We start from the raw sequence: 14,909 nt of genomic DNA, 5'->3' as shown, positions 1-14,909 counted from the left end.
AGTGGAGGGAAATGTTGTAAGTGTGATGATTCAGGCAGTTGAAAGATATGGGTATAATAATGCCTTCAAAAACAGGAGTTGGCTGGTCACCAATAAATTACAATAACACACTGAAGAGAGACAATGAGAGTCTATAGGCCTCTAACAAGCAGTTAATGGCTAAGTGTGAGAACAAGGCCTAGGTGGTAGCTCACAAAGAGGCCCTTATCTCCTGAAGTGAAGAGCAAACACAGCTAAAGACCTAACTGTTAAAGATGCAGAGCCAGAGATATTTATCCAAGACAAGATCAGTTATGTGCAGGAAAGGGTCCCTGGTAGGAAAAACCTGGGACACTGAACTATACAAATAGAACATGTAGATGGAAGACCCTGAAGATGTTAGCTCTGCATCCTTCTGTCTTGAACACATGGGATTGCAGAGGTGGCTCACCCTTCCCTAGTAGGTGTAAGTGCTTCTGCTGTATTAGAACGTGCTGCAAAGGCTTCTCCCTTGCAACATAACAGATGCTCCACTCAGAAGCTGCCCTCACTTCCTCTTGAGGCTACCAGGACAATAACTGAGGTTAAATCCCAGTATAACCCAGATGAGGATGTGCTGGGCCTGATATATAAGGAAAGTGACTATATGCTGAAAAAGTTAGTCCATGTGTATCTGTGGGATCCATGAGAGTATTCCTGGGATTGGATTCTGAGGCTGTTGGTCCAGGGCAATGGAATGTAAGACTGAATAACCAAGAATTCATTGACTTGGGAGTACTTTCTTAAGACACAAAATTTTACACCCTAGTGAAGACCTCATGGGTGCAGGCACATATTTACTTGGGGTATCATTGAAGCCTGGAAAAAGCTATGGCCAATATTCAATGAAGAGGAAATGCTTAAGTTGTTCTAGCAGATAGTAGAGGAAAGAATAAAGGGGCTACGAGAGGGAGAAGGAAGTTGAGAATGGTAGAGTGAGGTGCTCAGCAAATCTTCTCTCCAAAGGCAATTATAAAACTAGATAAAAACAAAAATCTTTAAGTTGTCAAAAAACAGCTATTTCAGAACTCTGTAAATTGACCAAAGGCATACAACATATTGAAAAGCACTTATATAAGAAAATGTACTAAACTTTGGTAAGAACAGTGGGAGTCTTTGATGTTGCATTCCCATCCCCGCCAGCTCTGAGAATTACATTGAAAACCAGCAGCTCTGGCGCCAGAGGGTACTGACTTGAGTAAATGCCCAAAGCCTTGGCACATTGTCAAAAATAACAGACTTTAGTGGTAAACAAGAGGGGAAGGCCAATATCACAGCTGCTTGAGACTGCAATACTACTTGGGGCAAGCAACATACTGGCCAGAAATTTAAAGAGAAACAACACAGTCATCGTAGGCCTTGATAAGCTACCAAATAGCTCTGGTGTTCTGGAAGGCTGTGCACATGTATGAGGCTGTTTGCATTCCGAAGAGACTGGAGAAGACTCCAGAGCTCTACTTCTGTGGTTGAATACAAGGCCTTGCACATACACAGAGAAGACATGAAAAGACCCAGTAGAAAGTAAAAGCTGAGGCAGTCTCATAACTTGCCTCAATTTTGAAAGCCATCCCCACAGATCCATTTGCAAGGGTGGAAGCCTTACTGTCTCAAGATGTTTAAGCAAAACCTCTGAATAAACACTGGCTGACTACTATATTTAATAAGCCAGTCACAGCTCCTAGGAAGCCATGCATAGAAATGAAAACAACTGGGCAGAGACACTGTAGAGAAGACAGACTGTTAAAAAAATAATTCAGACAAGTTACTAAACAAACAAAAACAAAAAGCAACAACAACTTCCAAGAGAGCAGATGAGAGTATATACTTGCTATAATATACTACCTAAATATCCAGTTATCAACAAAATCTTACATAACACAAATAAGAAATGAAGATCACTCCATACACAGAAACAAAAGTGGTCAATAGAACCTGTCTCTATGGGCCAGGAAGATAGATAAAACTTCAAAGCAGCTGTTATAAATATTTTTATAGAGAATTAAAGAAAACACTGTTTAAAGAATTGATGAAAATATGATGACAATTAGCCATCAAAGAAAAAATATTTACAGAGAGATAGAAATGTTTAAAGGAATCAAGTTGCAAAGTACAGTAATTGAAATAATTTCCTCAACAGCAGATCTAAACTGGTAGAAGAAAGAATCAGCAAACTTAAAGACAGATCAATAGAGATTATTCAATCTGGAGAACAGAAAGAAAAAGAAGGAAGAAAAATGAACAGAGCCTCAGAGACCTAAGAGTCACTAACAAGCACACTGAAACAGGTATAATGGAGGTCTCAGAAGGAGAAGAAAAAGAAGAAAAATATATGAAGAAATAACTGCTGAAACTTTCCATATTTGATGATAAACATTAATCTATATACCCACAAATCTCAACAAATTTCAAGTGAGAGAAGCACAGAGATCTACACCTAGATACTTCATAATCAAAGTGTTAAAAGCAGAAAAAAAGACTCATGATTTAAAGGGAAGCACATTAAGATTAACAATTGAATTCCCATCAAAAGCAATGAAGGCCAGAAGGCAATGGGAGATGTAGCAAACAATAGAAAGAAAGAAAAAAAGCATCAACCAATAATCCATATCCAGTAAAACTATCCTTCAAAAATGAAGAACAAAGGGTATTCCTACAAAAACCAAGACTGAGAATCATCACTAGCACATCTGTCCTATTAGAAATACTAAGAGAAGTCCTTCAAGCTAAAAGGAAGTGACAGCAGATGGTAACTTGAATTCACATGAAAAAACAATGATCTATAAAAGGTAATGATGTCGTTAAGTACCAAGGCAGTATAAATACACTTTTTATTTTTCTCCTCTTACCTTATTTAAGATATAACTGCTAAAATAATAATTATAAAATTGCAAGGTTGGGCTTATAACATATAAAGATGTAAAATATATACGAAAAAATAGCATGAAGGAGTAGTGAGGGAATAGAAGAATATTAAAGAAAATTTCTATATTTTACTAGAATTTAGTATTAATTGAAGTAAGTTGTGATAAGTTAAGATGCATACTATAATCCCAGAGAAACTGTTAAAACATAACTCAAAAAATATAGTAAAAATATCAATAAATGAGTTAAAATGGTACACTAGAAAATATCGATTTAACACAAAACAAAATAGTAAGGGAGGAACAGAGGAACAAAAAAGATATGTGACAATAGAAAACATGTAGCAAAATGGCAGGGGTAAATCCAACCATATAGATAATTACATTAAATGGAAAAGAATTAAACATAAATCAAAAGGCAGATTCTCAGACTGAATTTAAAATCACAATCCAGGAGCCGGCCTGGTGGCACAGTGGTTAAGTTCACACGTTCTGCTTCAATGGCCCAGGGTTTGCCAGATCAGATCCCAGGTGCGGACATGGCACTGCTTGGCAAGCCATGCTGTCGTAGGTGTCCCACATAGAAAGTAGAGGAAGATGGGCACGGATGTTAGCTCAGGGCCAGTCTTCCTCAGCAAAAAGAGGAGGATTGGCAGCAGATGTTAGCTCAGGGCTAATCTTCTTCTTCAAAAAAAATAAAACTCCAATCCAATTATATTCTGTCTATGAGAGACACACTTTAGATTCAAGGATACAAATAGGTTCAAAGTAAAAGGATAGAGAAAGATATACCACATACACAGCAACCCAAAGAGAACTGGAGTGGTTATACTAATATCACACAAAAGTAATTTTAAGACACAAATTACTAGAGATAAAGAGGGACATTTTATTTGTCAGTTCATCAGGAAGCTATAACAATTAAAGAATACATACCTAACAATCCAAAATACAAGAAACAAGAGCTGACAGAATTGAAGGGGAAAATAGACAATTCAACAGCAATAGAGATTTCAATATCCTCCTCTCAATAACTGAGAGACAGAAAATCAGCAAGGATATAAAAGACAAGAACAACACTATCAACATACTTGACCTGACATCTATAGAATGCCCCACCCAATAACAACAAATTCACATTTTCAAGTGTATGTGGTACATTCTCTAGGATAGATCATATACTAGGCCATGAAGTAAATCTCAATAAATGTAAAAGTACTGAAATTATAGAAAGTATGTTCTCCAACTGAAATGGAATTAAATTAGAAACCAATGACAAAAGAAAATATTGGAAATTAACAAATATTTGTAAATTAAAGAATGTACTTATAAATAACCCACAGGTCAAATGTCAAATAATAAATCACAAGGGAACATGGGATATATTTTGAATTGAACAAGAACAAAAATACAACGTATCAAAATGTATGAGATGTAGCCAAAGAAGTGCTTAGATGGAAATTCATAGCTTTACCCATCTGTACTACAAAAGGGGAAGGATCTCAAATCATTAACCTAAACTTCCACCTTGAGAAATTAGAAAAAAAGCAAACTAAATGCAAAGAATGCAGAAAGAAGGAAATAATAAGGATGAAAGTGGAGATCAACAAAATAGAAAACAATAGAGAAAATCAGTATAACCAAACTGGTTCTTTGAAATGATGAACAATAATTGACAACCTTTAGCAAAACGAAACAAGAAAAAAAGAAGACATGGATTACCAAAATCAGGAATGAAAGAGACGACAGCTCCACCGACCTAACAGAAATTAAAAGGATTATGAGAGAATACTATGAACAACCATATGCAAACAACTTAGAAAATTTAGATGAAATGGAAAAATTCCTAGAAAGATGCAAACTACTGAAATTGACTAAAGAATAAATAGAAAATCTGAATCAATCTATAACCAGTGAAGAGATTGAATTAGTGATTGAAAACCTCCCCACAAAGAAAAGTCCAGGCCCAAATGGCTTCACTTGTGAATTTTACCAAACATCTGACAAGAATTAACAATTCTGCACAAACTCTTCAAAAAATAGGGGGGAACACTTCCTAACTCATTCCATGAGGCCGGTATTACTCCAATACCAAGACCAAAGACATCACAAGGAAAGAATACTACAGACCAACATCCTTTATGAATATAGATGCAAAAATCCTCAACAAAATACTCACAAACTGAATCTAGCAGCATAGAAAAAGGACTATACACCATGGCCAATGGGATTTATCCCAGATGTGCAAGGTTGGTTCAAAATACAAAAATTAGTCAGTGTAATATGCCATATTAGTTGAATAAAGGCGAAAAAATCACATCGTATCATTAGACACAGGAAAAACATTTGACAAAATCCAAAACACTTTCATAATTAAAAAAAACACTCATGATAAAAACACTTGTACAAGTGTAAGACCTGTACACTGAAAACTACAAAACAATGCTGAGAGAAATTACAGAAGATCTAAACAAATGGAAAAACATTCTATATTCATGGATTGGAAAAGTCAATATTGTTCAATGGAAATTCTCCCCAAATTGATTAATAGATTCAATGCAATCTCTATCAAAATGTCAGTAGGCTTTTTTTTTTAATACAAATTGACAAACTGACCCTAAAATTTACGTGGATATGTAACAGACACAAAATGGGTGAAACAATCTTGAAAAAGAAGTTGGAAGATTTGTATTTCCCTATTAAAAAATTTACTAGGAAGCTACACTTATCAAGTAGAAAAATAACTTGACCAGTTGACATTAGCTATCCATTGTCATTGGCCAGCCCAGAACTGTCAGGATGGGCACTGGAATGGAACGGCCACGGTGGCAAAGAAAGAGATTGCTCATGCGTCCAGCAGCATAAACTTCCACTCACCAAGGCCAAACTAGCTATTGCTGCTTCTCAATGTCCAAACTGTCAGCAACAGAGACCAAGTCGGTGCTCCTGGTATGGCATTATGCCTCAAAGAGAACTGCCGGCCACTTGGTTTCAAATTGACTATAATCACACCCTCCCGTCCTGGATGGGTCAGTGATTCATACTCACAGGGATAAATATTTATTCCAGCAATGAGTTTTCCTTTCCTTCTTGCAGAGCTTCAGCTGACACTGCTATCCTCGGGCTGACAGAATGCACAGACATGGAAGTATACCACAGTGAAGGAGGTATAGGAGTGGATCCATGACTATGAGACCTACTGGTTATATAACGTACCACACCCTTCAAAAGCAGCCAACCTCGGGGCCAGCCTCATGGCCAAGTGGTCAAGTTCACGCACTCTACTTTTGTCGCCCAGGGTTCACCATTTTGGATCCTGGGCTCGGACCTACATACCACTCATCAAGCCATGCTGAGGTGCTGTCTCACATAGAAGAACTGGAAGGACCGACAACTATCATATACAACGATGTACTGGGGTGGGGAGTTGGGGGAAAAGAAAAAAAAGAAGATTGGCAACAGATGTTAGTTCAGGGCCAATCTTCAAAAAAAAAAAAAGCAGCAACCTCAGAGATTGCTGGAATGGGTTTTTAAAGGCACAGCTGAAGCACTAGCTTGGGGACAATACTCTGAAAGAACGGGGTGTCATCCTAAGAAATGCAGTCTATGTATTAAATTAAAACCTCAATACAGTGTAGTATCCTCACTAGGAAGAGCACTTGGGTCTGAGAATTAAGGAACGGAAGCAGGAGTGGCCCCACTTAACATCACTCCTGGTGACCAACCAGGGATTTTATGCTTTCTGTTATCTCAACTCAGCTTCCCAGGGTTGTAGGTCCTGTTTCCCAAAGGGGGCACACTCTTTCCAGGGGACACAGCAAGGGCCCCGTCGAACAACAAATCAGAGCTGATGGAACTGAAAATCAGAGCTCTGGATTCTTTGTGCCAAAGGCCCAGCTTGCAAGAAGAAGAATCATGACACTGGCAGGGATAATTGACCCTTATCAGTAGAAGGAGACGGGAGCACTTTTACACAAGGGGTCCTGCAGGAATTGGGTCTGAACCCCAGCTGATGCACTTGGGTACACTTTCCCCATTGTAACTGTGAATGGACAAGTGCAGCAATGCCATTCTGAGAAGGGTGTAAATTCCAAGGGTTCAGACCACTTAAGAATGAAGGTTTGAGTCACACCACCATGTAAGCTGCCAAGACCTGCTGAGGAGACAACTGAGGGCAAGGTGAATTTAGAATGCATAGTGGAGGAGGGAGAGAATGATTACCAGTTGTGGCCCCAAAATCAACTGCAATGGGTAGGGCTGTAGGTTACCCCCCTAACCTCCCTCTTCTGAGTTCTTCTCAGAAGAAAGTACATGGGAACCATGGAGCCCCTGCTCCCTGAACCTGTGTGGAGAAGTAGATCTGTATAAAGCAATGGAAGGACTCATGATCATGAAAATGCACCGTTCAGATCCCCAACCCCAGAGTGAAACTGACCAATGGTCCCAGCTGCTGTGCTCTGAATCCATCACTACATTCAGACTGAGGCTATACTTCCAGGGACTCAGAGCAGCAGGCATACTAAGGCAGACCCATTCCTGGAAGACGCAGGCCTCCTTGGGCTATTAAGAAAACCCTGTGAATGGCTTGGAAAATTTTCTAGGTCACTGATGCTCAAAGCATCGTGTAGATCCACTGCACTGAGTTGGGATGACTAAATCTTCTAGGGCTTAGAATTCCACCAGTTTTAGGAACACCTATAAACCTGCCCTACTCCTCCCTCCCACCTGCAGAAAATACCACCACCACTCTCCTAACACATACACACATAATTGATTTAAATTCCTCGGAGATGACACCAAAATTACGTAGAGATGTCTCTCTGGGATTTAAAATTATAATAATTGTATTTTAACTCTTTTTTTCCATAATTGTAGGAAATCAGCAAATGGAACATGATATAGTAGAAAGAGCAATAGGCAAGAAGTCAGAAAAAATGATCCCAACTCTTACTAAGAAGCTGTGTGAGCTTGAGCAGGGTCCCTTTGCTCTCTGGGCCTTACTTTCCTCATGTGTAAAACAAGGACGTTTGATTAGATTATCTCCAACCATACCCTCCCCCCTTTTAGCTCCAAATATGATTCTGTGGACAATTCACATGCTTTCAGTTCAACCAATGGAATTACTACATTACTCATACCCTTAAGTGACCACAAGGTGTCAGAATGTGCTCATCTAACACTTAAATAGTCCTCAATTAATTCCGATTATTTTGCATGAGACTAGAAAACTACTTTTCATATATTTCACACATTTCGAGAACCTTCATAACAGCCCTATTAAGGAGCAAGGCAAATATTATCAGTAAAATTTATCGTGGAGATAATAGGGAGCCACCCAGATAGCTTCTACCACCCAATAATTAGCCCTTACCTTCTCCCAGACACTACAGGCTTATTTTCTGCACTAAGCCTTCAGTTGTGTTATTTTTGTCCCCCAAACCCAAATTTTACACATTGTTCAAAAACCTAGCTTTACCCCATTTGCATTATCAATGATAATAATCTCTAGAAATAAACCTGATACAAAACGCATAAGATCTACATGAATACAACTATAATATTTTACTGAGGGATATGAAAGATGATGGAGATAAATGAAGACATCCTCCTGGGTCTGGAAAAGTCAGTTCTCCACAAATTAATCTTAATCCAACACATTTTTTTCCCCATTAAAGTTGAAAAATCTCAGTCTAATTATTCATCCAGAAGAGAAAATGGGCAAGAGTGGTCTGGATTTTTTTTAACTTCTAGAAAACATTAAGAAAAAATTAAAAAGTTACACATCTTACAAAATATCAAAACATTTTAAACTACAGTCATTGAAACAATGAAATGGCACAGGACTAGGAAGGCAGATCAATGGACCAGAATAGAGTCAGGAAGCAGATCCTGTATAGATAGAAATTCAGTACATGGTAACAGCCGAATTGAAAATAAGTGATAAAAAGATTCAATAAATAGTAACTGAAGAATCAACTGTATTTTGAAAAATAAGATTAACTGAAATGCTAATTGTATGCCATAGTGAATTCTAAATGAAGAAAAGATCTTTAAAAAAAGTTCTATAATAATAGGAAAGAACAAATATCTTCCTTCTATATGCTTCATTTTCCTTTTCTGAAAGAAGAGATAATAATACCTACCTCATGGGGCCGCTGTGAATGTTAAAAAGCTGTTGAATGGCATGTTGATAAATACTGGGTGGATGTTAGCAGTGTAACTGAATTGCAATAAATATTTAGTAATAAGTGAATTTTTGCATTAGACTGGGAAAATACAGAACCGGAAAATATCTCACTTGTTCCAAATCACTCAGTATATAATTGGTCCAGAATTGGCAACCGAGCCACGATTAGAACCTGGGTCCTCCTGAGTTTCAGCTCAATTCTTTTTGCTATAGATTCTCTCCTTTTTTTAAATATTAGAATACTATTTTAACACTGAAATGTTTCTCTGACTTCCACGCGATCGTATCTGTTCATTTAGAAACTCTTAACTGGTAAACTGCTACTATAAAGTCAATAACATTTTAAAATCAATTTGTATTTACAAATACAACATAACAGTTATTTACATACATTGAAAAGCTACAGTATGTTTATTTTCTGAGATATTATTTATTCAGTCCACAGTAAATGCCTGGCGTAGCCCCTAGGGTAGGAACCACTGAACTGTGGACAATGCTCTGGTTTTTTACAGCAGAGAAAGTGTTCAATCAGAATAATCAAAACACCAATTGCAGCCTGAGTCTACAGTCCTGGGTCGCCTCTCAATAGGGACTTTAATCCTACAGGTATAGAGGAAACTGATAGCCATTTGGAAAAAGGGGCTAAATCTTATAGGCAAAAGTAGTTCCACTATGGCATCAGCACAGCAATTTACTCTATCAAAAGATTCATTTCTCATAAGATAAGCAAGTCTTTTAACTTTACACCAGAAGAGGAGGAGTTTGGGTCCAAACCTGGAAGGGACATATCGTGGCTCCTTGGGCTCTGAGTCTCATCATAAAACCATCCCAGAACAGATATTATTCTGAACCAATGAGATATTGGGAAATATCCTGACAAAGATTTTGAAAAAATTGCAACAAAATGATAGCATTACATGTGTGACAGTTCCTGGCCCCAAATTTTGAATCAGATTTATGAAAGGTGCATGGGCTTGGCTCTTAGATGAAACAGGCACCGACCATGGTACTACCTACGTGCACTTGCCATCCCAATAGCACTTTCTCATTTCCACTGCTCAAAATTGTGATCAGCTTCTCAGTAGAATGAGACACTCAATAGTGAGTGTCTGGAAACAACTCTCTGCAGCACGAAAAAACCCCACTGCCTGTTAAAATAGACAGCAGAGGTCAGCAAAGCCCAGTCCACTCATCTACTCCTGGGAAGCCTTGCAGACCCTGACATTCACATTGCATATATCAGGTCCATTAGCAACCAAACCTCTCATAAGGATCCACAAGATAATTGAGAGAAGGTTTCTCCTAGATATAGAGAGTGAACCCTAATCGTTTCAGTATTGGTATAATAAGGACGAACAAAGCCTTGGCTCCTGCAATTATGCAGTAAACACAAACAACACAACAGGCTTCAGGAGACATTATTTTCAAATGAATGGGTTCCTCTCAGAATTGGTCAGGAGCAGGTGATATAATATACAAATAACACAAAGCATATATATGATATGTATCACACTTGAATAAGAAGACTGCAATTAAGCAAAACCATTTAAAACTGTAATTGATAATTTTTAAGTAAATATACCCTTGTAACCAAATGCAGATGGCAAACCCACTATACAGCTGACCTCTGGGCATGAAGAAGAAATAAACAGGAGGTGCATTACATGCTATTAATTATTTTCACTGCTACAGTTGTTTGCTATATAATACAGGTCAAGGGGTTATCCTGAAGCTTCTCCTAATATATTAGTAAATAAATTTGAACAGATTTTAATTTGCTAATGGAAAGGTCTGGGCCAGTTGCAAATAAGAGGGAGGCTACTTTGTCTCCTTCATTAGTATGCAACCAGGCTTACCCTTCCCATTCATACAAAATGTTACATTTCCATAAAGTGTAGTGTAATTTGTCAGAAAAAAACTCTGTAAACTATATTAGAATAAAGATAAATTTGTATCATGTGGTCATCCTTCTCATAGAGCCTTTATGATAATTGCATATCTAACACCTGCCTCCAGTAATACCGCCTGCCAAGTAACACCACTCGGCCTCTTTGCCGTATGTAAAAATGACAGGGAATAAAATAGCTATTCCTCTAACTTATTTCTAACTATCTATACTTATAGCTCCAGGCTTTATTGCAATTCACTAGTGTTTTATTTTGTTTTGTTTCTCATACTGAAGACTCTTCCTGCTTGGCAGTGTTATATACTTGGTCGACATTGTGGATTTATGATGCTTTCAGAAAGCTGACATTACAATAACAACAAATCATTGCGTGCTATGTGACAAAAGTCCTACTTTGAAGTGAAATGACTGTTTCAAGTTACATATTACAGACAATTTAATCTAGGTGTAGTTCATATTTTTCAGTGCCTCCTGCTCCCACCCCCAATCAATTGTTTGACCCACTGAAAATAATCACTAAAATTTGTAACATTTACATCCCAAATAAGCAAGAACCAAAATCTAAAGTTTAGAACTGCGGAAGTGAATTCTAGTTCTCCATTCTCATCTTCATTCTTCCTCCCCATTGGACCGCAGTACTCTCCCTCCAGCCAGCCATCCCTCCCCAGCCGCAGCCCCAGTCCAGGAGATGCCTTCAGTGAGGCAGGAATCTTTGCTATTGTTATCCAAGTACGATTGGGAGTTCCCTAGATTTCCATTCCATCTTTGGGGCAAATCAGTGCTAGGCAAGTCCTTTCAGGTGTCAGGACAGAGAAGGCCAGCTGGACTGGCTGGTTCCTCAGCTTCACGTCAGAGGCTCAGGAAGGGATGCCCTATACAGTAATAGGACGGAGTGGCAGGGCTGAATAGCAAGCCTTTTTGAACAGATAAATGTAGAGTCTACCTGCCAGGATTGTGACTTTGTAAGGGAAGAGCTCAAATTCACCATCAAGGGGAGAGACTATTAAGGACGGTCAACAACAGAAGAAGCAAAACTGACATGAGAAAATCTGGGTTTACAAAATCTGATAGTTTAAGGAGTTAAATTGACTGAAAAATCTCGTAAGACTTCTCGCAGGCTTTCATTCTCACTTTTATATTGGTGGCTTAAATCTACATTTCCAGTCTTGAGCTCTCACACAAATAAGTATTACTGATTTAGTGTTTTGTGGTTTCAGAAAATGCTTTGAAGATTATTGTTGGATTAGATGTTCTCCATAGCCCTTGAAGTTGGGAGGGCTCAGAGACGTGCAGTGGTTTGCTTCATCACACAGCAGGGACTCAGGTACTGGCCCAGTGACTCCAAATTCCAAACTCTTTCCACAACCCCATGCTGCTTTCCCCCAACCTTAAGTACCTAAGAGCTGTGCCACACTCCATGCCAACTGCCAGGGGAAGAGCCTAGGTGAGTGCAGGTTGACGTTCTGAAATCCCTCACCACATTTCCCCACACCTTCCTCCCCCTTATCAGGCTCTTTGGCTGAGACCTCGAAACTGCGGAGAATGCTCAGATGGCCTTGACCAAAGAACAACCTGCCACCTCCAGCCCCTCCAACTCTGGCCCTCACTCTGCAGAGTGGCAAACACCCTCTCTCAGCAAGTGGCAAGTGTCTTCTGCACCTGGAATGGGAAGAGACACTACTGTTCACATGATTCAGTTTGGGAATCTGGTTGCAGGTAGGCAGGTAAGTATCAGCCTGACGCTCTCACTTCTCAGGGGCTAGAGCCGTCTGGGACACAGACCAGCACTCTCCAGAGGGGCTTCATAAGAAGCTGAAGTGAATTAAATTGATTTCCCAACATGGATAGCACAAAGGACCCCAAGATCCCCTGCCATCCGGTCAAAGACTCCTACCCCACATCCCCCCCTTAAATTGAAGAGAAAGGAAATCGTGGCTGAAGTCCCCATCTAGAACCTCCTGAAGGGATGCAGAACTTCCAGACAAGCCACCTCACCCACATCACTCAACAGAGTTTTGGCGTCTTAATAAGGGACAAACCAAATTTAGTCCAAATGGAGAAAAAAATAAGACACTGATTGTACCATTTAATAACTGCAAGAGAGACAGAAAACTTAAGTAAGGCCAGGTATCAAAATGCACCTCGCCTGGACAAGCACGGGGCCCATTCATCACCAAGTCCTCATCTTTTCATGTGTGACTTTCTACAAAAATAGAGGACCTTATTTTTAATGAGCTCAAGCAATATCTTTCTGGAACACCATCATCTTCATTTTGGAAAAGTACAATCTCCTTTAAAAAGAAATCATTGCAAGCAGCAATAGCAGAGTGTACCTCTGTGGTACTGGAATCTCCTCAGTAGCAGTCCCTTCTCTATTCTAGATTGTCACTCACAACATTTCACATTAAAGTAACATGAGGCAATACCTCCCCGGTCAGTGTGGGCTGATAGCTCTGCTCCAAAAGCACTTGCTGCCTGCATGTAATAGAGACTCTATATTTTATTAAGCTCAACGTTGGTATCTTTTTGGTAATACTTTCCTGTTTTATTCTGTGCAGTACTTTGGCAACCAGGCATAAGAAATGGCAGGAAGAAGAGTATATGTTAATCCTTACTAATTTCCAACCCTTTCACTTTCTTTTGTGATGCAAAAAAAAGAAAACCCCTATTTAGAAACTGGGAGGAATGGAAGAGCACCCAAGTCAGTCCCCTTAATTACAATAATGCCTCAAGGATTATTCAAACATAGGTCAAAGTCAGGTACTTTTTTTTTTTTTTTTGAGGAAGATTAGCCCTGAGCTATCTACTGCCAGTCCTCCTCTCTTTTTTTTTGCTGAGGAAGCCTGGCCCTGAGCTAACATCTGTGCCCATCTTCCTCTATGTGGGACGCCGACCACAGCATGCCTTGCCAAACGGTGCCATGTCCGCACCTGGGGTCTGAACCTGCGAACCCTGGGCCCCTGAAGCGGAACATACGAACTTAACCACTGTGGCACCAGGCTGGCCCCCAAAGTCAGGTACTTTTAATTCCAAATCTATTCCCTTTTTTTTATGGCAGAAAATAGAACCAAAACAAACAGAACCACTAGCACCTTGCACGTTAAGGCACCATTGTATAGGTTGCTTTAAAATACTAAATGTCTGCTAACTAGCCGTTTTTCCTCAAAATGCAGGCAGTTATTAAGAGCTTCGCGGATATTCCCACTACCCAGATGAAAAACTGAAATAAAGCTGGGAGAAGCCACTGAATTCATAGAGCATAGCTGAATGCTTCCCTTTATAGCTCAGCAGAAGTACACTGGGCATTGATCAAGGGAGGCCCGTCATGACACTCCAGGAGGGAGGTCAGCAAGCCTTTAAACAAAATCATTGAGGTAAACAGGGGACTTTCCCCTCTCCTGGATAGCTGTCTCAACTCTCCACTTTACTTTACATAGAAAGATAAAACTCATGTGATCATTTTAATAACCAGCACTTGAGGTTATAAGTCTCCACTCCATTTTTTTTTGCCTTTATAAAATATGAATTAATTTTCTGCCTTCGATTATCTCCCTGCAAGAGCTATAGAAAGTTTGGAAGGGGCCAGCCCGGTGGCAAAGCAGTTAAGTGTGCATGGTCTGCTTCTCGCTGGCGCGGGGTTCATTGGTTTGGATCCCGGGTATGGACATGGCACCGCTTGGCAAAAGCCATTCTGTGGTAGGCGTCCCATGTACAAAGTAGAGGAAGATGGGCATGGATGTTAGCTCAGGGCCAGCCTTCCTCAGAAAAAAGAGGAGGATTAGCAGCAGATGTTAGTTCAGGGCTAATCTTCCTCAAAAAAGAAAAGAAAAGAAAAGAAAATTTGGAAATCCAAGAAAAGTTGCAACCTGGAAAGAAAAAATAAAGCATCAAACGGTAAATTTGACATCTTGGTTGGTAGTTTATATTATTCAAAGCC

The sequence above is a fragment of the Equus caballus genome, chromosome X, assembly GCF_041296265.1.
Source record: "Equus caballus isolate H_3958 breed thoroughbred chromosome X, TB-T2T, whole genome shotgun sequence".
Taxonomy (NCBI): domain Eukaryota; kingdom Metazoa; phylum Chordata; class Mammalia; order Perissodactyla; family Equidae; genus Equus; species Equus caballus.
The sequence above is the reverse complement of the archived record's forward strand: the minus strand, read 5'-3'. Positions refer to the sequence as shown.